Source organism: Mustela putorius, unplaced genomic scaffold, assembly GCF_011764305.1.
Source record: "Mustela putorius furo isolate JIRA1106 unplaced genomic scaffold, ASM1176430v1.1 tig00003858_pilon_pilon_pilon, whole genome shotgun sequence".
Classification (NCBI taxonomy): Eukaryota; Metazoa; Chordata; class Mammalia; order Carnivora; family Mustelidae; genus Mustela; species Mustela putorius.
In genome coordinates, this window is record NW_025422010.1 from 39,642,394 (window position 1) to 39,649,245 (window position 6,852).

Below are 6,852 nucleotides of genomic sequence, written 5' to 3' on the forward strand. Positions count from 1 at the left end.
ACCTTTTTTTCTTTCAAATTTTTCTGTCTTTTTTCCTCTCTTGAGTCTGGATACTTGTACCAACCTATCTTCTAGATTACTAATCTTCTTGTTAATCTGCTGCTGGTAGGCACTTCCTCTTCCCATCACCTCAAATCAAGACACCGTTTTTTTTTATATATCTTTGAAATATCACAGATAAGTCTGAGGAAGCATCTGGCACCTTGCTGTTTCCATAGTTGGGCAACTTAGCTCTTTATTCTCAGCCTGCTGAACTGCATTCCTTTCTCGGAAACATAGATACAATCCAAAACTTCTCTGATATCCTTGTTTGGAACTTTTGTGGCTTACTGAATCAAAGCAGCTGAATTCCGTACAAGTTCAATGTCGTTTCCTTCAAGAATTAACTCCCCTTTCTGGGCTCAAGATAATGAATAAGCAAATGCTAGACCTCATCTGAGCCCCATGGGTGTATTTTTCGCCCCAGAAATTTTGGATTTCGATAAGAGAACCATTCTCCTGAATAACAACATGGACGGGGAGGTGAGCGTAGGCAAATTCACATCTTGTAACAGAAGCCCAGGGTAACACCCTTGATCATGTTCTCTAAGTGACTACCCGTAGTGAGAATGGTAGCCAATTCCTTTCTGTTTCTCTGCCATTTGTCAACTCGGAGCCTCTTTTTCTTTCCAAGGAGACAGATCCACATTGGTGCATTTGAAAGTCCTCCACAGGGTTCCTCTGGGGCCCTTCACAACAACAGTGCACCCCTTCAGAGTGATGTTCGCCTTTTCTGGAACATCAGCCATCTGATTGCGGAAAACAGTCCTCACTGTCACAGTAGATGCGGCAAAAGAGAACCTTGTGAGACACTTCTGTCGTTATCACTGCCTAGCTTTTCCGCATTTGTCTCCCATGCCATTTATGATACAGCACATTTCTCAGAGGGGGAAAGATATGGGCAGGTAGCAAGAATTTCCTGTCCCCTTGGGAAAGGAAGAATCGGCCAGACTAAGAGTCCAATTGATATGAGACAGATTAACGGGAGAAAATACAATTATCCTGCATCCGTGGAATCCACACAGGCATGGAAATTCCAAAGACAGGCAAAATGGGGTACATATGTCAATTTGAACCAAGGAAAAGGGGGTTGGGGCCTGGGACTTCAAAGGGAAGGGATGCAATTTACAGGACAATGAAGAAAAGTAAATGTTTGGTGAATGTTTGCTGGGTCACTAGAAAACAATGGCACATAGGAGTTAGATCAAACAGACCTTGCTATGTTCCTCCCTGTTCTCCATAACTAGTTCATTTCATAATGTAGTTATGGGGATAACTTTTTTCCTGGAGAAGGTCCTCTATGAATTCTTTTTTTTTTTTTTTTAGGATTTTATTTATTTATTTGACAGACAGATCACAAGTAGGCAGAGAAGCAGGGCAAAGAGAGGGGGGGGGAAGCAGGTTCCCCACTGAGGAGAGAGCCTGATGCAATGCGGGGCTCCATCCCAGGACTCCAGGATCATGACCTGAGCCAAAGGCAGAGGCTTTAACCCACTGAGCCACCCAGGAGCCCCTCCTGTATGAATTCTTTTAGGCAGTTGTGGGGGAGATAAAGAGCTTTCCCTGATTTTTTTGGGTCTTGATTGCTTTTTAACTCAATAATTTTCATGCCAAAATGACCCATTTTGGTGAGGGGGCCTGCTCTTGGTCCCTAAAACACCACGTTCTTAGAATTTTCCTTCTCTCTGGAATCTTGGCTCCTTGAGTGCTGGCTGTCTGGGCAGCTCTCCGATGTCTTCAAACAGAATTTTCCTTTTCCATTTCTCTAGGCTTTCCAGTTGTTCTCAGCAAAAGGATTAATGTACCCACTTAGACCCACTTTTATACTTTAATGCAGATTTCTCTATACCACACCATCTGGTCTGAAATGTATACTTCAGTTCACATCTTTTTATAGGAAGCAACTGTCTCACCAACCTGCTATCAGTCAGGCATAGGTTTATAACTGGCTTACAGACCTCTGCAATACTGTGGACATATGAAGTGTGAACATTGTAGGGGTGCCTTAGAGCATCATAGAGCAATGCAACTCTTGGTTTTGGGGTTCTGAGTTCAAGTCCCACTTTGAGTGTAGAGCTTACTTAAAATAAATAAATAAATAAATAATTTTTAAAAGTGCAAACATTGTAATTCATGTTTCTTCTCTCCTTTTATTTATTCACATGGGACAGAAGTACCAACACACCCATTCAGTTCAACACCAGGTAGATGCAAATGTTGAGGGAATAACTCTGAGCCCTTGGTTCATCTAATTAAGTCATTGCCCAAGGAAGAAATTTCAGAAGGAAGGTGTCTAGGCTTGCTCTTGGAGCAACACTATCTGTTCTGAATAAAATGGATTTCTTAGAAAAATGTATAAAGCAGATATGGTTTTCTTTGCTGTTTATCAGAACTCCAGACTTAACTGGGTATTGCATTTTTATCTGCTAAACTGGCCACCAGTGTGTATTCTCCCCTGATGGTGTCTCTAAAAGAGAATTGATTCCAGTGTTATAGGAATCTTGACAATGGGAATCATAACTTTCATTGGTCATTAATGCAAGTAAAAAAAATGGAAATAAATTTCATTTTGAACCCAGCCCCTGACCAAATTAGCTTATCGTTCTAATACTTCTTCTGTTGGATTTTTTTTTTTTTTTTTTTTTTTTTTTTGCTTTTCCAGTTGTGCAATTATTTCACAGCATATAATGGTAAATTAACTTCCTCAACAATTTTGATTCTTCTCATTTTATCTCAGGAGGTACTCTCATGTATGGTAATACCAAAGTGGTTTTGTGGTAATAGTGTTTTAGTCATTATTGCTGTGTAGCAAACAATCCCACACTGACATGAAACAACCATGGATTCTGTAGATGGGGAATCTGGACAGGGCACTTTTTAAAAAAAAATTATTTATTTATTTGACAGACAGAGATCACAAGTAGACAGAGAGGCAGGCAGAGAGAGAGAGGGAAGCAGGCTCCCTGCTGAGCAGAGAGCCCAATGTAGGGCTCGATCCCAGGACCCTGGGATCATCACCTGAGCAGAAGGCAGAGGCTTTAGCCCACTGAGCCACTCAGGCACCCCTAGACAGGGCACTTTTTAAGAATGAACATCTTGAGACACCACATGGCTCAGTGTGTTCAGTATCTGCCTCTGGCTCAGGTCATGATTCCAGAATCCTGGGATCAAATCCCACATCAGGTTCCCTGCTCCGTGGGGAGCCTGCTTCTCCCTCTGCCTCTCCCCCTGCTTGTGTGCTCTCTTGCTCTCTCTGACAAATAAATTAAAAAAATCTTAAAAAGAAAAAAGAGTGGGGGTGCCTATGTGGCCCAGTTGTTGGGCATCTGCCTTCAGCTCAGGCCATGATCCCAGAGTCCTAAGATCAAGCCCCACATGGGGCTCTCTGCTCAGTGGGAATCTGGCTTCTCTCTTCCCACTCCCCCTGCTCATGTTCCTTCTCTCACTGGGTCTCTGTCAAATAAATAAATAAATAAAATCTTAAAAAAAAGCAAAAACAAAAACAAAAAACGAAGTGACTATCTCAACAGAGCAAGGCAGAAGTGTACTACATTGTTATGATCTAACCTTAAAAGTCACAAAGCACTGGGAAGACTGGGTGGTTCAGTCAGTTAAGCGGCTGTCTTCAACTCAGGTCACATCCCACCGCATAGAGCCCCACATCCAGCTCCTTGCTATACGGAGAGTCTGCTTCTCCCTCTGCCTGCTGCTCCCCCTGCTTGTGCTTGCTCTCTGTCTCTCTAGTTCTTTCTGACAAATAAATAAATATAATCTTTAAAACAAAACAAACAAAGTCACAAAGCATCACTTACACTGTACTATATCCACCGAAGAAGATTCGCAAAAGACCACCACAGAGTCAAGGGCAAGGAGAAAACACAGACTCCCATCCAGTGGTTGGACTGTCAGTCTTGCACTCAAAGAAAAGTATGGGATAAGATATCCTTGAGGCCAGCTTTGCAACATACAATCTACCAAAAGGAATGGCCTTATTGTGTTCCGGTGTTGAATAGCAATTCTTCTACTAAAGGTATTTCACCTTTAAGCCTCAGTTCCAATTTATTTCTCATGGCAAGGAAGTTTCCCTATTCTGATTTTATTAAGCTTTTAAAGAATAAATAATAGGAGCACCTGGGTGGCTCAGTTGGTAGAGTGTCTGACTCTTGATCCCAGGGTTGTGAGTCCAAACCCTGTGTTGGATGTGGAGTCTACTTTAAAAAACATATAAATTCATGGGCGCCTGGGTGGCTCAGTGGGTTAAGCCGCTGCCTTCGGCTCAGGTCATGATCTCAGAGTCCTGGGATCGAGTCCCGCATCGGGCTCTCTGCTCAGCAGAGAGCCTGCTTCCCTCTCTTTCTCTCTGCCTGCCTCTCCATCTACTTGTGATTTCTCTCTGTCAAATAAATAAATAAAAATCTTTAAAAAAAAAAAATAAAAAAAAATAAAAAACATATAAATTCAAAAGTAAAATAAGTAAGTAAATAAGAAATGGTGAATTTTCTCAAATGCCTTTCTGCATCTATGAAGCATCTATTGAAGAGACATTTAATAAGACAAGAATGAATGAGGTTGTATTTGCCCTCTTTGAGCTAAGTCTGCAGCTGACCCTGTCATTCAGGGAGCATTTCTGAGCACTTGTGTGCCGGACCTCTCCTGGGTACTCAGACACAACACTGAACCAAAACAGAAGGGGTTCCAGCCCTCAGGAAGCTTATAGCCAAAATGATCCAGATCCAGGTCAGTGCCTGAAATCTGGCTTTTGTGCCCCCCAAAAATGCAGGAAGGGGAGTAATTCCCACCCTCCCACCTAAATCCCAAACTCAATAACTTGGTCCTGCAAAGTCTCTCCATTTCGGTGACATCCAATCACTGGTCAGAATGTCGTTTGAAGGCGAAGGGCATTTACATGTATAATTTTAGCCACCAGAGGGCAGTCACATTTAAAAAACACTTTCTAACTCCCTTCTCCTCTCTAACTCCCCCTGTCCTCCATGCTATTTGTTAGGCTCCACAAATAAGTGAAACCGTAGGAGTTGGGGGAAATTGGAAGGGGAGGTGAACCATGAGAGACTATGGACTCTGAAAAACAACCTGAGGGTTTTGAAGGGGTGGGGGGTGGGAGGTTGGGGTACCAGGTGGTAGGTATTATAGAGGGCACGGATTGCATGAAGCACTGGGTATGGTGCAAAAATAATGAATACTCTTATACTGAAAATAAATAAAAAATAAATTAAAAAAAAATAACACTTTCAAAGGGGAAGAAATGACAAACCTAATTCCTTGAAAGGCTATCCTCCTGGGTTCCCAGGCTAGAGTCAACCCCCACGGTGGGATTCTCTCCAGTGGAGAAATGGCCCAGCACCCAAACCACTCTCCCACTTCAGGCCTGGGGGATCACCAGTTTATCTCAAGGCTCTGGTCCCTTGAATGGAGGATGATATCATGGAAACTGACATGGACCATCATGACGTAGATCAGAGGGTCTCCCAAATCAAACACTTTAGAAGAAGTTAACTGCATAAGAACCACCACAGGGAGGGGCCAGGGCACCCACACACCCACCTCCCTTCAAGTCCTCACTTAGGAGAGTCGGTCAGTGAGCATTTATTGAGCCGTATCTCCTCAACAACCTGCCCTGTGTGGGCAGGGGTAAAATAGATTTGTTCTGGCTACGGAGAGGGGCCTTGCTTGCACAACCTTATGAGAAAGCAGTAAGGACAGCCCTAAGGCAAAAGAGCATCCAGTTAAGGCATCCCTTCCCTCTGTTCCAGGGGAAGCACACAGGAGGCCACCCAAGACAACAGCTTCTTCAGATACAGCTTGAAGCCCTGACCTTGGGGTACTGTCAGGGAAGGTGGTGCTTCCAGAAAGCTCAGTTCTTCTCTTTCCTAGCCTAGAGTGAAGGATCTATTTCCAGTTTGGTTTGTTTTGCTTTCTGCTTGTCCGATGTGTTTTATCAGAGCCCCACATCCCCTTCCCCATCTGGGGCTTGAGTAGCATTGGGAACACAAAAGCAACAGAGAATTTCAGGCTCTTTCCTACCCACACTCCTTCCCCCTCTACATCAACAACTCCAGAGCCCACCTGAATGAGAAGAGGGAAAGGGAGAAAAATAGTTCATATCCCAAAAAATATTCTCCTTCCACGGGGTTGTGACTGCATAAGACCTAGCCCAAGAGTGGCATAGGACAAGAACCGGATGAGTGTTAGTTATTCTATGTCCACAATCCCTTTCTGGAATTTCCCAAGCTCTCAAAACCCAAGGGTCTTTCAGAATTCATTTGGCAAAAGTAATCTGACCTGAATTCATCTAGTAGCAAAACCTCACCTGAATCAGTGATGCCGCTGATTTTGGTCCATGTGTACCCCTTGGTGTGAGTACTCATGGATTCCATCACAGAAATCCACAATGCTCCATCCCAGGGCATAGTCCCAGACTCCACTGCATGCATCACTGAGTCTATGGTGTAAGCACCTGATTGTCTTTCTCAAACCAAATATTCTGAATTCTGAAACATAACTGGCCTCTAGGACCTGTTACTATATGATATCTAGGTTCTATAGCTTATCTCTCCTATTATCTAGCTATGTGACTTTCAATAGGGTGGCCCTAAGATTCATGCCTCCTGCATTATGCAGGCCCCATATAATCCCTTTAAGTGTGGGCAGAACCTGTGACTTGCTTCTAAGTAATAAAATATGGCAAAGGTGAAGAAATTTTGAAAATATAACTAAAATCTCAAATCAACTGATTTTTATTTAGTCAAATGGAAAATTATCCTGAGGGAGCCTGAGTTAATCAGGTAAAAACCT

At 43.1% G+C, this 6,852-nt stretch overlaps 1 pseudogene; it reads right to left on the reverse strand.

Moving 5' to 3' along the window:
- Positions 1-227: 227 nt before the first annotated feature.
- Positions 228-6,467, reverse strand: LOC123387606 (annotated as a pseudogene).
- Between the last annotated feature and the right edge of the window lie 385 nt (positions 6,468-6,852).